The sequence below is a fragment of the Pleurodeles waltl genome, chromosome 6 (assembly GCF_031143425.1).
Source record: "Pleurodeles waltl isolate 20211129_DDA chromosome 6, aPleWal1.hap1.20221129, whole genome shotgun sequence".
NCBI classification, from domain to species: Eukaryota; Metazoa; Chordata; class Amphibia; order Caudata; family Salamandridae; genus Pleurodeles; species Pleurodeles waltl.
In genome coordinates, this window is record NC_090445.1 from 1,202,254,142 (window position 1) to 1,202,277,900 (window position 23,759).

Genomic DNA, 23,759 nt, shown 5'->3' on the forward strand with positions numbered 1-23,759 from the left:
ATGGGATAGGATAGGATTGTATTGGATTGTAGTGGGATGGATAGGATGGGATAGGATTGGATTGGATTGTAGTGGGATGGATAGGATGGGATAGGATTGGATTGGATTGTAGTGGGATGGATAGGATAGGATTGGATTGTAGTGGGATGGATAGGATAGGATAGGATTGGATTGTAGTGGGATGGATAGGATAGGATTGGATTGGATTGTAGTGGGATGGATAGGATAGGATTGGATTGTAGTGGGATGGATAGGATAGGATAGGATTGTAGTGGGATGGATAGGATAGGATAGGATTGGATTGGATTGTAGTGGGATGGATAGGATAGGATAGGATAGGATTGGATTGTAGTGGGATGGATAGGATAGGATTGGATTGTAGTGGGATGGATAGGATAGGATAGGATTGGATTGTAGTGGGATGGATAGGATAGGATAGGATTGGATTGTAGTGGGATGGATAGGATAGGATTGGATTGTAGTTGGATGGATAGGATAGGATGGGATAGGATAGGATTGTATTGGATTGTAGTGGGATGGATAGGATAGGATAGGATAGGATAGGATTGGATTGGATTGTAGTGGGATGGATAGGATAGGATTGGATTGTAGTGGGATGGATAGGATAGGATTGGATTGTAGTGGGATGGATAGGATAGGATTGGATTGTAGTGGGATGGATAGTATAGGATTGGATTGGATTGTAGTGGGATGGATAGGATAGGATAGGATTGGATTGGATTGTAGTGGGATGGATAGGATAGGATAGGATAGGATTGTAGTGGGATGGATAGGATAGGATAGGATAGGATTGGATTGTAGTGGGATGGATAGGATAGGATAGGATTGGATTGTAGTGGGATGGATAGGATAGGATAGGATAGGATTGGATTGTAGTGGGATGGATAGGATAGGATAGGATTGGATTGGATTGTAGTGGGATGGATAGGATAGGATAGGATAGGATTGGATTGTAGTGGGATGGATAGGATAGGATAGGATTGGATTGGATTGTAGTGGGATGGATAGGATGGGATAGGATAGGATTGGATTGTAGTGGGATGGATAGGATAGGATTGGATTGTAGTGGGATGGATAGGATAGGATTGGATTTTAGTGGGATGGATAGGATAGGATTGGATTGTAGTGGGATGGATAGGATAGGATAGGATAGGATTGTAGTGGGATGGATAGGATAGGATAGTAGTGGGATGGATTGGATTGTAGTGGGATGGATAGGATAGGATAGGATTGGATTGGATTGTAGTGGGATGGATAGGATAGGATTGGATTGTAGTGGGATGGATAGGATAGGATTGGATTGTAGTGGGATGGATAGGATCGGATAGGATAGGATTGGATTGTAGTGGGATGGATTGGATTGTAGTGGGATGGATTGGATTGTAGTGGGATGGATTGGATTGTAGTGGGATGGATAGGATAGGATGGGATAGGATAGGATTGGATTGGAGTGGAGTAGGCTGGACAGATTGGAGTGGAGTAGGCTGGACGGATTGGAGTGGAGTGGGCTGGACGGATTGGAGTGGAGTGGGCTGGACGGATTGGAGTGGAGTGGGCTGGACGGATTGGAGTGGAGTGGGCTGGACGGATTGGAGTGGAGTGGAGTGGGCTGGACGGATTGGAGTGGAGTGGAGTGGGCTGGACGGATTGGAGTGGGCTGGACGGATTGGAGTGGAGTGGGCTGGACGGATTGGAGTGGAGTGGGCTGGACGGATTGGAGTGGAGTGGGCTGGACGGATTGGAGTGGAGTGGGCTGGACGGATTGGAGTGGAGTGGGCTGGACGGATTGGAGTGGAGTGGGCTGGACGGATTGGAGTGGAGTGGGCTGGACGGATTGGAGTGGAGTGGGCTGGACGGATTGGAGTGGAGTGGGCTGGACGGATTGGAGTGGAGTGGGCTGGACGGATTGGAGTGGAGTGGGCTGGACGGATTGGAGTGGAGTGGAGTGGGCTGGACGGATTGGAGTGGAGTGGAGTGGGCTGGACGGATTGGAGTGGAGTGGAGTGGGCTGGACGGATTGGATTGGAGTGGAGTGGGCTGGACGGATTGGAGTGGAGTGGGCTGGATGGATTGGATTGGATTGGAGTGGAGTGGGCTGGATGGATTGGAGTGGAGTGGAGTGGGCTGGATGGATTGGAGTGGAGTGGAGTGGGCTGGATGGATTGGAGTGGAGTGGAGTGGGCTGGATGGATTGGAGTGGAGTGGAGTGGGCTGGATGGATTGGAGTGGAGTGGAGTGGGCTGGATGGATTGGAGTGGAGTGGAGTGGGCTGGATGGATTGGAGTGGAGTGGAGTGGGCTGGATGGATTGGAGTGGAGTGGAGTGGGCTGGATGGAGTGGAGTGGGCTGGATGGATTGGAGTGGAGTGGGCTGGATGGATTGGAGTGGAGTGGGCTGGATGGATTGGAGTGGAGTGGGCTGGATGGATTGGAGTGGAGTGGGCTGGACGGATTGGATTGGAGTGGAGTGGAGTGGGCTGGATGGATTGGAGTGGAGTGGGCTGGATGGATTGGAGTGGAGTGGGCTGGATGGATTGGAGTGGAGTGGAGTGGAGTGGGCTGGATTGGATTGGATTGGAGTGGAGTGGGCTGGATGGATTGGAGTGGAGTGGGCTGGATGGATTGGATTGGAGTGGAGTGGGCTGGATGGATTGGATTGGAGTGGAGTGGGCTGGATGGATTGGAGTGGAGTGGAGTGGGCTGGATGGATTGGAGTGGAGTGGAGTGGGCTGGATGGATTGGAGTGGAGTGGAGTGGGCTGGATGGATTGGAGTGGAGTGGGCTGGATGGATTGGAGTGGAGTGGGCTGGATGGATTGGAGTGGAGTGGGCTGGATGGATTGGAGTGGAGTGGGCTGGATGGATTGGATTGGAGTGGAGTGGAGTGGGCTGGATGGATTGGATTGGAGTGGGCTGGATGGATTGGATTGGAGTGGAGTGGGCTGGATGGATTGGATTGGAGTGGAGTGGGCTGGACGGATTGGATTGGATTGGAGTGGAGTGGGCTGGACGGAGTGGAGTGGAGTGGGCTGGATGGAGTGGAGTGGGCTGGACGGAGTGGAGTGGAGTGGAGTGGGCTGGACTGGATTGGAGAGGAGTGGGCTGGACTGGATTGGAGTGGAGTGGGCTGGATTGGAGTGGAGTGGGCTGGATTGGAGTGGAGTGGGCTGGAGTGGAGTGGAGTGGAGTGGGCTGGATGGATTGGATTGGAGTGGAGTGGAGTGGAGTGGAGTGGGCTGGATGGATTGGAGTGGAGTGGAGTGGAGTGGAGTGGGCTGGATGGATTGGAGTGGAGTGGGCTGGATGGATTGGAGTGGAGTGGGCTGGATGGATTGGAGTGGAGTGGAGTGGGCTGGATGGATTGGAGTGGAGTGGAGTGGGCTGGATGGATTGGAGTGGAGTGGGCTGGATGGATTGGAGTGGAGTGGGCTGGATGGATTGGAGTGGAGTGGGCTGGATGGATTGGATTGGAGTGGAGTGGGCTGGATGGATTGGAGTGGAGTGGGCTGGACGGATTGGAGTGGAGTGGGCTGGACGGATTGGAGTGGGCTGGACGGATTGGAGTGGAGTGGGCTGGACGGATTGGAGTGGAGTGGGCTGGACGGATTGGAGTGGAGTGGAGTAGGCTGGACGGATTGGAGTGGAGTGGAGTAGGCTGGACGGATTGGAGTGGAGTGGAGTAGGCTGGACGGATTGGAGTGGAGTGGAGTAGGCTGGACGGATTGGAGTGGAGTGGAGTAGGCTGGACGGATTGGAGTGGAGTGGAGTAGGCTGGACGGATTGGAGTGGAGTGGAGTAGGCTGGACGGATTGGAGTGGAGTGGAGTAGGCTGGACGGATTGGAGTGGAGTGGAGTAGGCTGGACGGATTGGAGTGGAGTGGAGTAGGCTGGACGGATTGGAGTGGAGTGGAGTAGGCTGGACGGATTGGATTGGAGTGGAGTGGAGTAGGCTGGACGGATTGGAGTGGAGTGGAGTAGGCTGGACGGATTGGATTGGAGTGGAGTGGAGTAGGCTGGACGGATTGGAGTGGAGTGGAGTAGGCTGGACGGATTGGATTGGAGTGGAGTGGAGTAGGCTGGACGGATTGGATTGGAGTGGAGTGGAGTAGGCTGGACGGATTGGAGTGGAGTAGGCTGGACGGATTGGAGTGGAGTAGGCTGGACGGAGTGGAGTGGAGTAGGCTGGACGGATTGGAGTGGAGTAGGCTGGACGGAGTGGAGTGGAGTAGGCTGGACGGAGTGGAGTGGAGTAGGCTGGACGGAGTGGAGTGGAGTAGGCTGGACGGAGTGGAGTGGAGTAGGCTGGACGGAGTGGAGTGGAGTAGGCTGGACGGAGTGGAGTGGAGTAGGCTGGACGGAGTGGAGTGGAGTAGGCTGGACGGAGTGGAGTGGAGTAGGCTGGACGGAGTGGAGTGGAGTGGAGTAGGCTGGACGGATTGGAGTGGAGTGGAGTAGGCTGGACGGATTGGAGTGGAGTGGAGTAGGCTGGACGGATTGGAGTGGAGTAGGCTGGACGGATTGGAGTGGAGTGGAGTAGGCTGGACGGATTGGAGTGGAGTGGAGTAGGCTGGACGGATTGGAGTGGAGTGGAGTAGGCGGGCCGGATTGGAGTGGAGTGGAGTAGGCGGGCCGGATTGGAGTGGGATGGATAGGATAGGATAGGATAGGATAGGATAGGATTGAATTGTAGTGGGATGGATAGGATAGGATTGAATTGTAGTGGGATGGATAGGATAGGATTGAATTGTAATGGGATGGATAGGATAGGATTGAATTGTAATGGGATGGATAGGATAGGATTGAATTGTAATGGGATGGATAGGATAGGATAGGATTGAATTGTAGTGGGATGGATAGGATAGGATAGGATTGGATTGTAGTGGGATGGATAGGATAGGATAGGATTGGATTGTAGTGGGATGGATAGGATAGGATCGGATTGGATTGTAGTGGGATGGATAGGATAGGATAGGATAGGATTGGATTGTAGTGGGATGGATAGGATAGGATAGGATTGGATTGTAGTGGGATGGATAGGATAGGATAGGATTGGATTGTAGTGGGATGGATAGGATAGGATAGGATTGGATTGTAGTGGGATGGATAGGATAGGATAGGATAGGATTGGATTGTAGTGGGATGGATAGGATAGGATAGGATAGGATTGGATTGTAGTGGGATGGATAGGATATGATTGGATTGGATTGTAGTGGGATGGATAGGATAGGATAGGATAGGATTGGATTGGATTGTAGTGGGATGGATAGGATAGGATAGGATAGGATTGGATTGGATTGTAGTGGGATGGATAGGATAGGATAGGATTGGATTGGATTGTAGTGGGATAGATAGGATAGGATAGGATAGGATTGGATTGTAGTGGGATAGATAGGATAGGATTGGATTGGATTGTAGTGGGATAGATAGGATAGGATTGGATTGGATTGTAGTGGGATGGATAGGATAGGATAGGATTGGATTGGATTGTAGTGGGATGGATAGGATAGGATAGGATTGGATTGGATTGTAGTGGGATGGATAGGATAGGATAGGATTGGATTGGATTGTAGTGGGATGGATAGGATAGGATAGGATTGGATTGGATTGTAGTGGGATGGATAGGATAGGATAGGATTGGATTGGATTGTAGTGGGATGGATAGGATAGGATAGGATTGGATTGGATTGTAGTGGGATGGATAGGATAGGATAGGATTGGATTGGATTGTAGTGGGATGGATAGGATAGGATAGGATAGGATAGGATTGGATTGTAGTGGGATGGATAGGATGGGATAGGATAGGATTGGATTGTAGTGGGATGGATAGGATAGGATAGGATTGGATTGTAGTGGGATGGATAGGATTGGATTGTAGTGGGATGGATAGGATAGGATAGGATTGGATTGTAGTGGGACGGATAGGATAGGATTGGATTGGATTGTAGTGGGATGGATAGGATAGGATTGGATTGGATTGTAGTGGGATGGATAGGATAGGATAGGATAGGATAGGAGTGGAGTAGGATGGATAGGATAGGATAGGATAGGATTGGATTGTAGTGGGATGGATAGGATAGGATAGGATTGGATTGGATTGTAGTGGGATGGATAGGATAGGATTGTAGTGGGATGGATAGGATAGGATAGTAGTGGGATGGATTGGATTGTAGTGGGATGGATAGGATAGGATAGGATTGGAGTGGATTGGATTGCAGTGGGATGGATAGGATAGGATAGGATAGGATAGGATTGGATTGGAGTGGAGTGGGCTGGACGGAGTGGAGTGGGCTGGACGGATTGGAGTGGAGTGGGCTGGACGGATTGGAGTGGAGTGGGCTGGACGGATTGGAGTGGAGTGGGCTGGACGGATTGGAGTGGAGTGGGCTGGACGGATTGGAGTGGAGTGGGCTGGACGGATTGGAGTGGAGTGGGCTGGACGGATTGGAGTGGAGTGGGCTGGACGGATTGGAGTGGGATGGATAGGATAGGATAGGATTGTAGTGGGATGGATAGGATAGGATAGGATTGTAGTGGGATGGATAGGATAGGATAGGATTGTAGTGGGATGGATAGGATAGGATAGGATAGGATTGTAGTGGGATGGATAGGATAGGATAGGATAGGATTGTAGTGGGATGGATAGGATGGGATAGGATACGATTGGATTGGATTGTAGTGGGATGGATAGGATGGGATAGGATACGATTGGATTGGATTGTAGTGGGATGGATAGGATGGGATAGGATAGGATTGGATTGGATTGGATTGTAGTGGGATGGATAGGATGGGATAGGATAGGATTGGATTGGATTGGATTGGATTGTAGTGGGATGGATAGGATGGGATAGGATAGGATTGGATTGGATTGGATTGGATTGTAGTGGGATGGATAGGATGGGATAGGATAGGATTGGATTGGATTGGATTGTAGTGGGATGGATAGGATGGGATAGGATAGGATTGGATTGTAGTGGGATGGATAGGATTGGATTGGATTGTAGTGGGATGGATAGGATGGGATAGGATTGGATTGGATTGTAGTGGGATGGATAGGATAGGATAGGATTGGATTGGATTGTAGTGGGATGGATAGGATAGGATTGTAGTGGGATGGATAGGATAGGATAGTAGTGGGATGGATTGGATTGTAGTGGGATGGATAGGATAGGATTGGATTGGATTGTAGTGGGATGGATAGGATAGGATTGGATTGTAGTGGGATGGATAGGATGGGATAGGATAGGATTGGATTGTAGTGGGATGGATAGGATAGGATAGGATTGGATTGTAGTGGGATGGATAGGATAGGATTGTAGTGGGATGGATAGGATTGGATTGTAGTGGGATGGATTGGATTGTAGTGGGATGGATTGGATTGTAGTGGGATGGATTGGATTGTAGTGGGATGGATAGGATAGGATGGGATAGGATAGGATTGGATTGGAGTGGAGTAGGCTGGACAGATTGGAGTGGAGTAGGCTGGACGGATTGGAGTGGAGTGGGCTGGACGGATTGGAGTGGAGTGGGCTGGACGGATTGGAGTGGAGTGGGCTGGACGGATTGGAGTGGAGTGGGCTGGACGGAGTGGAGTGGGCTGGACGGATTGGAGTGGAGTGGGCTGGACGGATTGGAGTGGAGTGGGCTGGACGGATTGGAGTGGAGTGGGCTGGACGGATTGGAGTGGAGTGGGCTGGACGGATTGGAGTGGAGTGGGCTGGACGGATTGGAGTGGAGTGGGCTGGACGGATTGGAGTGGAGTGGGCTGGACGGATTGGAGTGGAGTGGGCTGGACGGATTGGAGTGGAGTGGGCTGGACGGATTGGAGTGGAGTGGGCTGGACGGATTGGAGTGGAGTGGGCTGGACGGATTGGAGTGGAGTGGGCTGGACGGATTGGAGTGGAGTGGGCTGGACGGATTGGAGTGGAGTGGGCTGGACGGATTGGAGTGGAGTGGAGTGGGCTGGACGGATTGGATTGGAGTGGAGTGGAGTGGGCTGGACGGATTGGATTGGAGTGGAGTGGAGTGGGCTGGACGGATTGGATTGGAGTGGAGTGGAGTGGGCTGGACGGATTGGATTGGAGTGGAGTGGAGTGGGCTGGACGGATTGGATTGGATTGGAGTGGGCTGGACGGATTGGATTGGAGTGGAGTGGGCTGGACGGATTGGATTGGAGTGGAGTGGGCTGGACGGATTGGATTGGAGTGGAGTGGGCTGGACGGATTGGATTGGAGTGGAGTGGGCTGGACGGATTGGAGTGGAGTGGGCTGGACGGATTGGAGTGGAGTGGAGTGGGCTGGACGGATTGGATTGGAGTGGAGTGGAGTGGGCTGGACGGATTGGAGTGGAGTGGAGTGGGCTGGACGGATTGGATTGGAGTGGAGTGGAGTGGGCTGGACGGATTGGATTGGAGTGGAGTGGAGTGGGCTGGACGGATTGGATTGGAGTGGAGTGGAGTGGGCTGGACGGATTGGATTGGAGTGGAGTGGAGTGGGCTGGACGGATTGGATTGGAGTGGAGTGGAGTGGGCTGGACGGATTGGATTGGAGTGGAGTGGAGTGGGCTGGATGGATTGGATTGGAGTGGAGTGGAGTGGGCTGGACGGATTGGATTGGAGTGGAGTGGAGTGGGCTGGATGGATAGGATAGGATAGGATTGGATTGGAGTGGAGTGGGCTGGATGGATAGGATAGGATAGGATTGGATTGGAGTGGAGTGGGCTGGATAGGATAGGATAGGATAGGATAGGATTGGATTGGATTGGAGTGGGCTGGATAGGATAGGATAGGATAGGATAGGATAGGATAGGATTGGAGTGGGATGGATAGGATAGGATAGGATAGGATAGGATAGGATAGGATAGGATTGGAGTGGAGTGGGATGGATAGGATAGGATAGGATAGGATTGGAGTGGAGTGGGATGGATAGGATAGGATAGGATAGGATAGGATAGGATAGGATTGGAGTGGAGTGGGATGGATAGGATAGGATAGGATAGGATAGGATAGGATAGGATTGGAGTGGAGTGGAGTGGGATGGATAGGATAGGATAGGATAGGATAGGATAGGATAGGATTGGATTGGAGTGGAGTGGGCTGGATGGATAGGATAGGATAGGATAGGATAGGATAGGATAGGAGTGGAGTGGGCTGGATGGATAGGATAGGATAGGATAGGATAGGATTGGAGTGGAGTGGGCTGGATGGATAGGATAGGATAGGATAGGATTGGATTGGAGTGGAGTGGGCTGGATGGATAGGATAGGATAGGATAGGATAGGATTGGATTGGAGTGGAGTGGGCTGGATGGATAGGATAGGATAGGATAGGATAGGATTGGATTGGAGTGGAGTGGGCTGGATGGATAGGATAGGATAGGATAGGATAGGATTGGATTGGAGTGGAGTGGGCTGGATGGATAGGATAGGATAGGATTGGATTGGAGTGGAGTGGGCTGGATGGATAGGATAGGATAGGATTGGATTGGAGTGGAGTGGGCTGGATGGATAGGATAGGATAGGATTGGATTGGAGTGGAGTGGGCTGGATGGATAGGATAGGATAGGATTGGATTGGAGTGGAGTAGGCTGGATGGATAGGATAGGATAGGATTGGATTGGAGTGGAGTAGGCTGGATGGATAGGATAGGATAGGATTGGATTGGAGTGGAGTAGGCTGGATGGATAGGATAGGATAGGATTGGATTGGAGTGGAGTAGGCTGGATGGATAGGATAGGATAGGATTGGATTGGAGTGGAGTAGGCTGGATGGATAGGATAGGATAGGATTGGATTGGAGTAGGCTGGATGGATAGGATAGGATAGGATTGGATTGGAGTGGAGTAGGCTGGATGGATAGGATTGGAGTGGAGTAGGCTGGATGGATAGGATTGGAGTGGAGTAGGCTGGATGGATAGGATTGGAGTGGAGTAGGCTGGATGGATAGGATTGGAGTGGAGTAGGCTGGATGGATAGGATTGGAGTGGAGTAGGCTGGATGGATAGGATTGGAGTGGAGTAGGCTGGATGGATAGGATTGGAGTAGGCTGGATGGATAGGATAGGATTGGAGTAGGCTGGATGGATAGGATAGGATTGGAGTAGGCTGGATGGATAGGATTGGAGTGGGATAGGATAGGGTAGATTTCAGTAGATTGGTTTGGAGTGGGGTTGAGTGGAGTGGGTGGATTTGTGTGGGGTAGACTGGATTGGGTGGGGTAGATTGGATTGAGGTGGGTTGGATTGGAGTGGTGTGCTGATTGGATTGGGGTGGGTGGACAGGAGTGGGTTAGAATGGATTGGTTGGATTGGTTTGGAGTGGGGTGGAGTTAAGGTGGACTTGATTGGAATGGATTAAGGTGAATTCGATTGGAGTGGGATGGATTGGATTGGATTGGACTGGAGTTAGGTGGGTTGGGTTGCAGTGGATTGGAGTGGGGTGGAATGGATTGGAAAGGGGTAGAATGGATTGGAGTTGTGTGGATTAGGTTGGACTGGATTGGACAGGAGTGGGGTCGATTGGGGTGTATTGGATTGGAATTGGGTAGTTTGGAGTTGGGTGAATTGGAGTGGGGCAGATTAGATTAGATTAGATAGGACTGGAGTGAGGTAGATTGAATGGGGTGCATTGAACTGAAGTAAGGTGGATTGGACTAGAGTGTAGTGGATTGGGTGGTTTGGATTGGACTGGGGAGGATTGTGGTGGAGTGGATTGGGCTGTATTGGGATTGGTATGGTGTGGATTGGAGTGTGGATTGTAGCTGATTAGAGTGGGGTGAAATGGGGTGGATTGGATTGGGTGGGGCAAATTGGAGTAGGGTGGATTGGAGTGGGGCGGATTGGAGTGCTGCAGATTGGAGTGGACAGTTTGTATTGCAGTGGGGCACATTGTTCTGGATTACAGTGGGGCAAAATACTTTGGGTTGTAGTGGGGGACTTTGGAGTGGGGAAGATTGTTTTGTTTTGAAGTGGGGCAGGTTTGATTGGGGCAGTTTGGGGTGGGTCACATTGTTTTGGAATGGGGCAGGCTAGAATGGGACAGATTGTTTTGGACTGAGTGGGGCAGATTGTTTTGGATTGAACTGCAGTAGATTGGAGTTGGGAAGAATGTTTTGGAATTGAGTGGGGCAGAGATTGTTTTGGATTGAAGTGGGACAGATTGTTTTGAATTGGACGGAGTGGATTGGGGTGGTGTGGGGCGCAGGGATGTGGAATTCCTATCGCCCGACGCCCGGGACATCTTGTTTGGGGTCAAGGGCAACAAGTTTTTATGTTTACTTTGTCCTTGGGACAAGTAGGCCCAACCCCCTGCAGCACAAACCCTTTGGCTGCTTGTTTACAGAGAGTTGAACTCTCTGCAGTTGAGGTAATGTGTTTCCAAAAGATAATGCTGTTCGAACTTGTATTTATGGTTCATTATTTGAAAGCCTTCATTATTAGGGTGCGTGCTGTAAAGAAATGTTTTAAGGTCACACTTCACTACTGACGTTGGTTCCAGTACAAAAAAAAAAAAAAAAGTGTACACACGTTTGAAAAGTTGAGGCTAAGTATAATGCTCCCAGAATGCTCTCTGATTATATGCAAATGAAGTGTCATTTAGTAAAATGTGTTGATGCATGCTAGTATTTCCCAAAAATATTTCTAATGGAAAATCAGTGTAACCATTTTCAACACGATTATGGGAAGCATGAAAATAAACAAACACTGACAAAGCCAACTGATCTGACATACTTTTATACGTCTTTTAGTTTCATCAATGCGTGTCTTGTTTTGACATGGCTTTTGTAACACTTTATTGTTGTGGGAGCTACCAGGCCCTCAACATTGTAACAAACATTGGCAAACCCCCCCCCAAAAGTTTTTGAACTCTTAAAGCACACGTTGCCACCAGCGGCATAACAAAGGCCCCGCAGCCGCCCTCCAGGGGGCCCCGTCAGCACAGCACCTGCCCTGAATGAGTGTGGAGAGGGGGCTCCTCCATGTTCTTTGCAAAGGGGCACCCTCCAGTTTCGTTACGTCACTGATTGCCACTGCAGTTCCTGACACTGAACAAAACTACTTTGTGTGGCAATATGTTCCTTGTGGAAGAGCAGAATGCGATCACTCACAGTAAAGCCAGCCGAAAGAGAGAGAAATAGAAGTTTAATAAAACCAAAATGTCTTTGTTAACACCAGACCTAATTAGGGACCAAGACCCACATGTAGGTAGCTTTTTGCATGTCGCAAACAGCGACTTTCGCTGTTTGCGACGTGCAAAAAGCACATTGCGATGCACAAACCCAGTTTTGCGATTCAGTAACCTGGTTACCGAATCACAAAACGGGTTTGCGACTCGCAATTAGTAAGGGGTGTTCCCTTCCTAATTGCAACTCGCAGTGCAATGTAGGATTGTTTTGTGACCGCGAACGCGGGCGCAAACCAATCGCAGTTTGCACCCATTTCAAATGGGTGATAACACTTTCGCAAAAGGGAAGGGATCCCCATGGGACCCCTTCCCCATTGTGAATGTCACTGTAAACATTTTTTCAGAGCAGGCAGTGGTCCTGCGGACCGCTGCCTGCTCTGAAAAAATGAAACGAAAACGTTTCATTTTTCGTTTTTGTTATGCATCTCGTTTTCCTTTAAGGAAAACTGGCTGCATTACAAAAAAAACAAAAAAAACTGCTTTATTGAAAAGCAGTCACAGACATGGTGGTCTGCTGTCTCCAGCAGGCCACCATTCGTGAGGGGGTCGCAAATTGCGACCCACCTCATGATTATTCTTGATGTGGGCATTTGCGAAGCCCTTGCGAATCACAGATGGTGTCAAGGACACCATCCTACATTCAGATTTGCGACTTGCAATTTGCAGGTCACAAATCTGAACCTACCTACTTGTGGCCCCAAATTCTTAAAGAAAGTCACAAAAGTGCACCCATGGTATATGTCGTACCCCTATAAAATATTTGTGAACTGTATTTTAGCGTGGGTAAATACGATGTGTAGATTTGCTCATGTGAAAATCTATTGAGCATTTGCAAGTTCATTTTCCCTCCAGCCACTTTCTTCCCAACCCTGGAAGAAGTTCTAATTCTGCCATTGTCAGGAGTAAATGTCCAACCTTTCTTATTATGGGAAAATATTAGAGAGAAGCTGGTAAAAATCTTTAAAACATGCAGGTTAGTAGGTTTGCAGACTCAAAGGCATTCCACCCCTGGAACTATTGCTTACTGCTTCCTCCAGCCCCAGTATGCAGATCTGCAGAAAGGTGGCAAAATAAGGAAATTGCTACAGTAGGGATTGAAACTCCAAGTATTCAAGCCCTACTATGGTAGTAGCCCTGGCATAATCAGAGAGGCTATTAATTGCTGCCATAATTTGTCGCCACACTACATGGCACCAAAGGGACAAGTAGATCTTTTTACAGGACAAGTAGATTTGAGAAGCAACCTGTCCCCTGGACAAGTAGATATTTTAATAAATTCCACACCCCTGGGGGCGGGAATGGTTTGGAGTGGGGCACATTGGTTTGGAGTGGGGTGGATTCAGTTGAGGTGAGGTGGATTGAATTTGATTGGGGTGGGTTGTAGAGGGGCAGATTGGAGTGGGCGGATTGTTTTGAATTGCTGCCCAAACGCTGCCCAGAAATGTTGTAATATCTGGTAATACCAAACTGCCCTTTTGTGTGAGTAGCTTAATAATTCTGAGATCAACTTGCCCTCTGATAGCCCTATACGAAAATTGCGGAATCTAACCTGTTAAAGAATGAATTTGGTACTCGCAGAAGGATAGCCCTAAAATACAAAAATGAGGCAAAATATTCATTTTCACAATTGCAGTGTCCTATACTAATTGGAAGTCGCTGCCAGCAACGCATTTTGAGTATACATTGTCTCAGTAGTTTTTCATACTTAAAATGAACAATATTATTAATCTGGCAGGTAATTTTAATACAAGGGTACAGAGCATTTTCGGTAACCAGCTGTTCTTCTTTACTAATGCGTACTTGAGAATGAGTTTTGTGTACATTAAGTTTGTATCCTGCTATCCAACCAAACCGACCTCTTCTGTATTATCTACCATAGCTTGTATTGCATCGTCTGAATATATAGTGACATCATGTGCATATGCTGTAGGTTTGATAGTGACACTGTTTTATACAAAATGAGTTATTCCCGGATTAGTCATATGACATAAATATGTTTCTAAGTACATAGCAAATAAAAGAGGAGACCTAAGACACCCTTTGTAGGTGACGCTGCCAGTCATACATTTCTTTGATGTTTCACCTCATTAGACCAACCTAAATTTAGGAGCCTGATATAAATTCTGTATGCGTACTAGAACTCTCTCACCCAAACTTAAAGCTTTTATTGTTCCCTAAAGATACTTCCAAGGCACTCTTTCTTGTGCAATGGTTTTTCTGTGTCAGAGGTTCACGTTGTCTTAATTATTATGGAGGTTTTAAAAAAAAATCAAATAACAACCTTTTGTTAAGTTACAAGTGGCAGTATTTTGCAACTCGAATATATCAGTGACAACATATAAGAAAGAGGTGGCCACAGTATCTTCAAAAGTTTTATCAAATTCAGGGGATAGTGTCTTCTCCCTCCTCTTTCCCAGAAGCAAATGACTGAATGGGTAATTTGACCTCTAATAATGTAATGTCATTATTGGGCTTCCTAACTTCCGTTTTGTTAGCTCAGGTATATTATTAGCAGTTTCTAGATGTATCTCGATATCTCTCTTTGAACATTCTGACTCCTCTTAATATAAACTTTGATAAAAATCAAATAATTGTTGAAGTATAGCTGGAGGGTCATGGTCATGATGCAACTTACTATGGCTATCACAAATACATTTGATTAATGTTTTTACTTTGTTTCTGTCCTCCAATATTTTACTTATGGATTCCCTCATATTCGTAGTGCAATCCTTTGAGTGCAATATGAGGCAGCAGCTTTCTCCCAGAGCTCCCTACGGACTAAACAGCAGCATTTAACCAGTGCCAAAAAACCTCTTTCCTGGATATGTTGTGATTATATATCAATTTGGCATGTTCTTTTTCCAGTCTGATCAGTTTGACATGCAACATATCGGATTTCTGGCATTGTGCTTTATTTAATTCTCTAAGAACTTAATAGGGGCTTCACAGGTATGTATCTTTATAGCCTCCCAAAACTATGTGGGCAGAAGTGGGTCCCATATTAATTAGAGCAAATTCCTGCAAAGAGGCAGCCATTACTTTTTTTTATATGTAGAATCTAAATGTAGAGCATGTGAGTAGGGGCATCCTCATGGGATTTTAACTGTAATGTATATAATGTTACGATCAGAAGTGATTTTTGGACATATTGTAATCTGATCGTCCCCAAGGAGCCATTGTGTTACCAAAATTATATCTAGCCTAAAATAGTGTCTGTGAGGGCTGAATGTTAAGTGTAGGCGAAGTTGTATTTTTCCATAATTCTCCATGTATCCACAATACTCTGGGCCCTCATCATGTTGACTGTAGAGCCTCTACTCTTGACCATAGGAGCATTAGCTCAATAATTGATGAAGTCAGTTTTATGATTCATTATACAGTATTTAGATGGTTGTTCCATCCTGCTAATTCAGGATTTAACTCATCATAAAGTCCAGGATCATCTGTCTTTGGGCCACAAACCTCACACATGATATAAATCTACCCCTTAACTTCCAGTTGGGGAATTGCCAAACAGCCCAGGGCATCAGAAGCAGTTTTAAGTAGTTTAAACTACAGCTTTCTGGCTTCATATAGCTACCCCTTGTATAGATACCTGCTGTGTAGTGTATATGATCAAATTATAACTGTTGTAGAACAATACGGTCCACTTGGAGTCACTTTAGGTGACCAACTCTAGTAGGGAGCTAGTCCGGGCGAGCGGGGGTCAGCAGGGTCCTCAACTGCAGTTACCTCAGTAGGTGAAGCAGTCTTCAGTCAGTTCCAGGCACTTTTATCCTGTGCAGGGCTTACCTATGTAAGTGGTCCTGAGCAAGGGATGAAGGATGCTGAAGATGCTCAAAGGGTGCTGTGGATGCGGTGCGGTTGATGGGGGTTTTGCTGCTACTACTATTTGGTCGATGAAAGGGGTGAGCCGGTCCTGGCCATCGGAGTCTCTCTGTGCTGGCAGGATCCCAGTCGCCACTGGACTACCGGTCACCCAGTATTGCGGTCACAGGCCAATCCTTCCTGGGTTGATAACTCATCCTCTGTGGGACCCAGCTGCACTTCGACAACACACCCGGGCTCAGCGTCCTCGGTCTAGTCTGTGTGCAATGGCTTCTTCTCCCTGGTGCAGCACAGAGGTGTTTGGCGGTGGGTCGAAGATTTAGGGTTACCAACTTGACCCAGTCAGCTTTTCATCTATTATTTTCTCTGTGCTGTGAGCAGGAGGCCAGATCACTTTTGGCCAAGTTCAGCAAATGCAGTCCACGCTGATGCAGCTCCTTTGCTGGTTACATGGTCAGTTCTTCTTTGGTCCTTCTTCCAGTACAGTCTATTTAGGTGTGCCAGGGTTGCGCTGCTTATGCTCCTTAAAAAAAAAAAAAAAAAAAAAAACCTCAGTGCAGGATGCAGTTGTTACCGAAATGGGTTACCAGTTTCCCTCATACCACATGACCACTTCATGCGAAGTAGGGCATCTGACTAACCCAAGATGCACTATTCAGTCCACTTTGAATATGGAAGGATCCCTCCCCCGGCATGTGGAGCTTCCTAGCCCACTCCAGATGTTTAGTTACCAAGAGAGCTAAAGGCCCATGGAAAACTGGTTCGCAAATGGTTTCTCTTGTCCACAGTGCAGGTCTGTCTGCCTGAAAAGTTGAGCAGCCGCTCTCCCAAGGGGTACCCATTTGCCCTTCAAAGGCGGCTTGTCCTTTGAAGCTCGCCTTTTGGGCCAACACCAGTGTGGCATCCCGCATGTGGAAGGCAACACCACCTTCCAGAACAGATCCCCATGGTAGCTTTTCCTGGAAGTCGTGAGCATGTCTTCCCAGGAGGGCAGAAAGCTGTCTTGGCGACAGCAACCCATGTACAACCAGTATGGGCAGAGGTGACTAAAGGCAGCAATGTAGGAATTCAGCTAAAGGTGCACAATGTAACTTGTTACATTAGTTTCAACATGAGAATAACAAGTTGTTTGATACCTTGGATGACTCACTTTGGTCTCAGTGTTAAAGAGTTAGCACAACTGAGGTGTCAGTGTGTAACTCTGCCCTTGTCACTTGGACAGCCAAGCTTTTTCACAGTAAAAATGACAGTTCTTTGTTTTTTCCTATCAGAACATGTAAAATAACGTGTTCTGCCCACAGAATATGTTGCACCCTGCCTTAAGACTCGATAGGGGTGATTTCCACATATACCAGGGGAAAGTTTAGCTTTGCCATTGCTTTAAATAGCTGGCAGTTAAAACTGCCTTTCTAGCCTGCAAATGGTGATCAATGGTGCTCAATCGCTCTGCTCTATAAGGAGGAGTTGCCAGCTAATAAAGGCAACTGGCAGGTCCTGGCCCAAATCATTCACTTGTGACAACACTGCGCTAATCCCATATTCAGAGCCTGAACATTGAATTCCTTATTGAAGTCAGGTGCCTTCAGGACAGATTGTGAGCACAGAGCTTTCCTTAGGATGTCAAAAGCCCTCTGACACTGCTCAGTCCAGATAACCTGTCTGGGCTGTTTATTGGAAGTCTGTTCAGTGGTACCACTATGGTACTATAAATCTTCACAAATCTCCTCTAGTTTCCAGTCAGACCAAGGAAGCCTCTGACTTTGGTCTGGGTCTTAGGATATTCCCAGGCCAGAATTGTCTGGATCTTGGGCTGGAGTGGTTGGTCATGGCCTACACCAACTTGGTGGCCTAAGAAGGAAGCCATGACCTGTCTGGCACTTCCCTGCCTTGACCGTCAGGCCTGCCTGCTGCAGTGCATGAAGCATTTCCTTGAGGTGGGCCAGGTGATCCTCCCAGGTGGCGCTAAATATAGCAAAATCAGCCAAACCATTACCACCTGGTCTCCGCTCACTGTCCTGACCACCTCAGCCATCATGTCTTCCATCCATTCTGGGGCACCTACTGCCCCCTGCCCCCACTACCTCTACAACCTTGCAACAAACCCAATCAGCACACAACTCACCAGCATCCTCAACACCGCCATCTCCACAGCAACCTTCCTGCACAGATGGAAACACGCCGACGCAGACCCCTTCTTAAGAAAGCCTCCGCCTACCCCAGTGATCCCAAAAACTGTCATCAGATCTCCCTGCTCCCCTGACCATTGAAAGTACTCAAGAAAGCCATAAACCAGCAGTTCACTAAATTCCTGGAAAAAACACCTACCTGATGCCTCAGTCAGAATTCCGTGCAAACCGCAGCACTGAGACTGCGCTGATCACCGCCACAGACTACATCAGAACACTACTTACCATGGAGAAACTGCAGCCCTGATCCTCCTCGACCCTCTCTGCTGCGTTCAACACCATCTCCCACAACACCCTCATCAACAGCCTACAACATAGGCATATAGTAAGACGCCCTCAAGTGGATCACCTCCTTCCTTACCGGGACGCACACATAGCATCCGACTGCCTCCCTTCACCTCCACAACCAAAGACATTGTGGCGTACCACAAGGATCATCCCTCAGCCCCACCCTGTTCAACATCTATAAAACCCCCTCACAGACGTCGTCAGATCCCACGGACTCAACATAATCTACGCAGCCAGCACTCAACTGATGCTCTCGCTCACCGAGGACCCCTCCAAAGCCAAATCCAACTTCTGCGACGTCATGACCAACGTAGCCAAATGGATGAGACAACTGCCTCCAACTCAGTTGCAACAAAACCGAAGTACTGATCTTCGGGAAGAACACCTCCACATGGGAACTCAGCTGGTGGCTTGCAGAACTCAGACCTACACCCACACCTACTGACCATGCATGCAACTTCGGCATCATCCTCGACAGCCAACTGATCATGAAACAACAAGTCAACGCAGTCGCCTCGTCCTGTTTCCTCACACTTTGCTTGCTACGCATAATTTAGATGGATCCTAGCTAACACCCGAAAGAGCGTCACTCAGGCCCTCGTCACCAACTGCCACGACTATGGCAACGCCTTTTACGCTGGCATCTCATCCAGCTCCTCAGAAGACTCCAGACCATACAGAACGCTGCAGCCACACTCATCCTGGAACTCCCCCAAATGAACCCACATCAACCCCAACCTGAGAGGCCTCCACTGCCTCTCCATCCAGAAAAGACTTCAGTTCAAGTTCCTTACACATGCCTACAAAGCCCTCCACGACCTCGGACCTGCCTACATCAACTGAACTTCCACCAACCCTCGCTCCTCTTGACTCTCCCTTGCACACTCCCTCTGCATCCGTCTCAGCCGCAGCTGTGGCCACTCCTTCTCCTACATTGCTGGCAAGACCTAGAACGAACTTCCCCTCCAGCTCCGTACAGCTCTCTCGCTGGCAGACTTCCGAAAGAGACTTAAGACCTGGCTCTTCGACAAGGACTCAGCGTCCAGATACACTTAAGGGTGACAGTGTTGCGTTTTACAAATGCTGTTTGGTTGATTGATTGAGCGATATCTTCAAGAAAAGATGCACTGAAACTCTCATGACCTGAGAGTACTCTATTCACCAACCTCTGGAAAATGACAGTTGTGTTGTTCAACCCAAAGAGCATCACTTTGAACTGAATGTGACCTTCCAGTGCAGAAAAGGAGAACTCTCCTTGGCTCCTGGGGTAAGGGTTATCTGCCAGTAACCTGATGTCATGTCAAAAGTACTCAGATATTTGGCTGCCTCTAACTTATCATCAGCTCTTTGTATGGGGTTGGCATCAGTCTTAGTGACTGCGTTGAGGCCCTGGTAGTCCACACAGAACCTCATCTCTGGATTCAAACTCTTGGGGTTGGGCTTGGGCACCAGTACCACTGGGCTGGCCCATGACCTACTGGAATGATGAGTGACCCCCACTCCAGTTTCTTAGCAACCTCAGCTTTGATGCTGGCCTTCACCTGGTCAGACAACCTGTCTATTTTGCTTTTGAAAGGTAAGCTGTCACTGGAGTTCACATCATAGATGCACCTTGTTGTGAGACCTGGGAACAAAGGCAACAGTCCAGCAAACTGCCTCAGTAACTGATGGCAGTCCCTTTGCTCCATCCTAAGAGAACAGCAACAGAGTACTACCCCTTCCAAATTTCCATCCTGGGCTTTAGATGATAAGAGGTCAGGGTGAGGTTAGCTCTCTTCGTACTCTCCTCCATCTGTCTCTTCGACCTCTTCCCCCATCTGTCACCATCAGCATGATGAGGTCTTCCCCTTCATGGTGCAGCTTCATCCTGTTCACATGGATGAACCTGTGAGGGGGCGGAGGGGGGGTGATGGCACCATCTCCAAACCCCACACTAACTGTCCTGGCTGGTATTCAACCATAGAGGACTTATGGCCATACCAGTGTTTCACAAGCACCTGGCTGGCCTCCAAATTGTTATTTACCTTCTTCATGTACTCAGCCATCCTTGAGCGAAGGCCAAGCACATAGTCCACTATGTCCTGATTGGGTTCCTTAAGGGGTCTCTCCACCCCTCTTTGACCAAGTTCAGTGGACCTCTTACAGGGTGTCCAGAGTGTAGCCAAATGGACTAAAGAGACCTCCTTTTTGGGAGACCTCCCTGTAAGCAAACAGTCGATATGGGAGAAAGACATCCCGTCTCCCCAGATCATTCCTTTCAGGGTCTTGCTGAATCTTTCAATTAGACCGTTTCCTTAGGGATGGTATGTGGTGATGAATTTATAAGTCACACCCCACTCATCTCAGATGGCCTTCAGATATGCAGACATTAAATGTGTGCATCTATCTGAGATTACTTCCTTAGAGAACCTAACCCTCATGAAGATTCCAAGGAGGGCACTCGCCACTGCAGTGGCAATGACTGGTTTAAGGGGAACAGCTTCAGGGTATCTGGTGGCATGGTCCACTACCACCAGGATAAATCTTTTCCCTGAGCCTTTTCCCTGAGCTTTCTGGTTCATGTCAATCCCCACACTTTCAAAGGGAGCCCCCACCAGAGGAAGCGGTAGCAGGGGAGCATTTGATTTCCCCTCCCCACCTTGAAAGTGACTTGGCAGGAGCAACAAAACTCCTTGACCGCCTCAGATATCTGGGACCAATAAAAGCGATTGACCAGCCTTTCCCAGGTCTTGGTCTGCTCCAGGTGCCCAGCTAAGGAAATATCTTGGGCCAGGTAAAGGAGGAACACTCTACTGAGAGACCACAAGTCTCCTGGATGCCCCTGTTTCAGGGCCCCTTGGCTCGCTATACAGGAGCCCCTCCTCCCAGTATACCTTATGGGTACCACTGGTATTCCCTTATTCCTGTCTGACAGCTAGCTTTAGGGTCCTAGTCCATAGACTCAGGCTCCAGGTTTTCCTGACTCAGCTTCAGGGCCTTCTGTACTCTTGTAGTAATACACACCCTTTCAGGTAGACCCTGTATGTCTGCATGGGTCCTCCTTTATACTTCTGCCCAAGCAGAGGTTTCCAGGTCATTCCCCGGCTAGCACTGTACAGGGATGGCAGGGGACACAGATGCCTTATTTGGGCCATTAACTCCAACCCATTCAAAGTCGACCACAGCCATACAATGTGACTTCATGAGTATGTCAGCATTGACAATCTCGTGCAACTCCTCTGGTGAGATCTGGTCTGGGAAAACCAGATTGGCCATAACCATTGTCTAACTGGCACCTGCATTCCTCTGCGCCTTCCACTTCACCTAATTGATTTTTGGCCACTGTTGGGATGTCTCCATACTTGAATGCCAGTGAGCTAAAGGCTGAATTTTACCCGCTACCAGGGACACTGGCCAAACCCTTGGACTGGTCACCCGTGGGTGCCTTTTTGTTGCACACTGCAGCTCCCCTCTTGTGTCTTGGCAAATTACAGTAAAAACACACTCCAGCCTTCATGGGGGTCAAATGTCTTTCCTTGATATCACCTCTGCTTTAAGTGGGATGGGGTTTGGGGGTCCTGTCCTTTAGCATCTTTTGGGGGCTCTTTAGGGCTATTTTTCTTTTCAAATTTACCCCTTCTTCCCCCTGCAGGGGGGGCCTGACCACTTTTCTTTTGGCCTCCTCCCAGGAACATTTTGGGCACCCTGGTATGAACCCACTTATCAGCTGTCTTGCACATTTCCCTGGGGTTAGACAGCTTAGAGTCCACCAGATGCTGATGCAACTTCTCCAAGCGACAATCTGTCAAAATGTTCTCCTTAACAATCAAATTGTAGAGCCCTTCAAATGTGTCTACTTTGTTACCATTAATCCAGCCATTTAGTGCCTATGCTGAAGTGTCAACAAAGTCTACCCACTTTACTGTTTCTGACTATGCTCTTCAGGATTGTGACCGAACAACTCTTAAGTGCTGCCTTCATTTATTGGTAGGATTCTGCTACCTTACCCGCAGGTTTAAGAAGCCTATCGCTACCAACTAATTGTACTAATTCCCAGAATAGTGTGCCCTAGTGTTGTGTACCCACCTCCCTCATCTTAAGAGCTCCCGTATATGAAGCCAGCCACGTGTCTGTCATCCCCCAGGATATAACTAGGGACAATCCCTTTGGGCAGCCTTACATCAGAGGCACCCCTGGCAACCCCTCTAGTGACCATTCTGCTGCCGCCATGTTCTTTGGGATTTAACTCCAGTCTGGCCATCCTCTCTTCCAGGGCCAGTCTTCTTTCTGCTAAGGCTATGGCTCTTTCCTCTATGTCCAGGGCTTCCAGACTCTTTTGGAGGGACCTCTGGCTAGTGATGGAGCCTCTTCTAAAAGCCACTCTTGCCCTGGTATAGGCTCAATTTTTTACCCTATCCTTGTCTCCCATGTTGATCTTCCTATCCCTACAGAAGGTTCTAGGCTCAACTGTCTTGTATGAGGACAGCTTGGCCATATCGATCACCATGTTTCCTTGCTCGAAATAGTGGATTCTATATATTGTCAAAACAATTTGAAACCTTTTCCAAACGTCTTAATTTTTTTACAACTTCCCAAGCTTTTAGCTCCTTGAGAAAATTTGTCCAGTCCTCTGGAACAGTTCTTTGGAATTATACAATCACTCAGCAACTGCTTGGGAGGTGCAAGAATTTATCTTTGGGTGTCACCTTTAGGTGGATTGTCAGTGCCTTAATTTCAACCATTGTATTCTACTGCTAAACACAAGTTCTGCATTTCATCCCCTGGCACAAATGTGAGGTATATTATGTTGTGTGATTGTGCGACTTCATCATGTAATACACTTACCAACCCCTTCTGGACCTTAGGTTTTGTTTGTCAAGCTTCAGGCTCAACCCTGGATAGCTGTGGCTCTCAGCAGCAAAGCTTACAGAAAGGAAAACCTGTAAAGTATGCAAACAGCACCAGAGCAATTGAAGAAGAAATCAGCAGGGCATCAAAGAAATAGGACATCAATGTATACAAAATGGACTGTATTTTTAAACACCACATTGAAAAAGGTCGACTTGAGGGTTCCAGAGATATAAAATTTGCAATGTATAGTAAATCAAAGCATTTCATTCAACCTCGAACATGCTTTGGGAAATTGAACACATTTGACACTTGGAAACTGTTTCACCAAAAGGTTTCGGCTAGTTGTAATGCAGTCCACTTGGAGTCGTTTGGGCTTATTGTAATGCAGTCCACTTAGAATCTCTGTAGGTGACCATCTCCACTAAGGAGGTTG

General features: G+C 48.3%; 1 protein-coding gene across 2 annotated transcripts in view; it reads left to right on the forward strand.

Moving 5' to 3' along the window:
* The window catches only part of STOX1 (storkhead box 1), a 382,812-nt gene that overhangs the window by 52,827 nt on the left and 306,226 nt on the right, over window positions 1-23,759 (forward strand). The window lies entirely within an intron of this gene.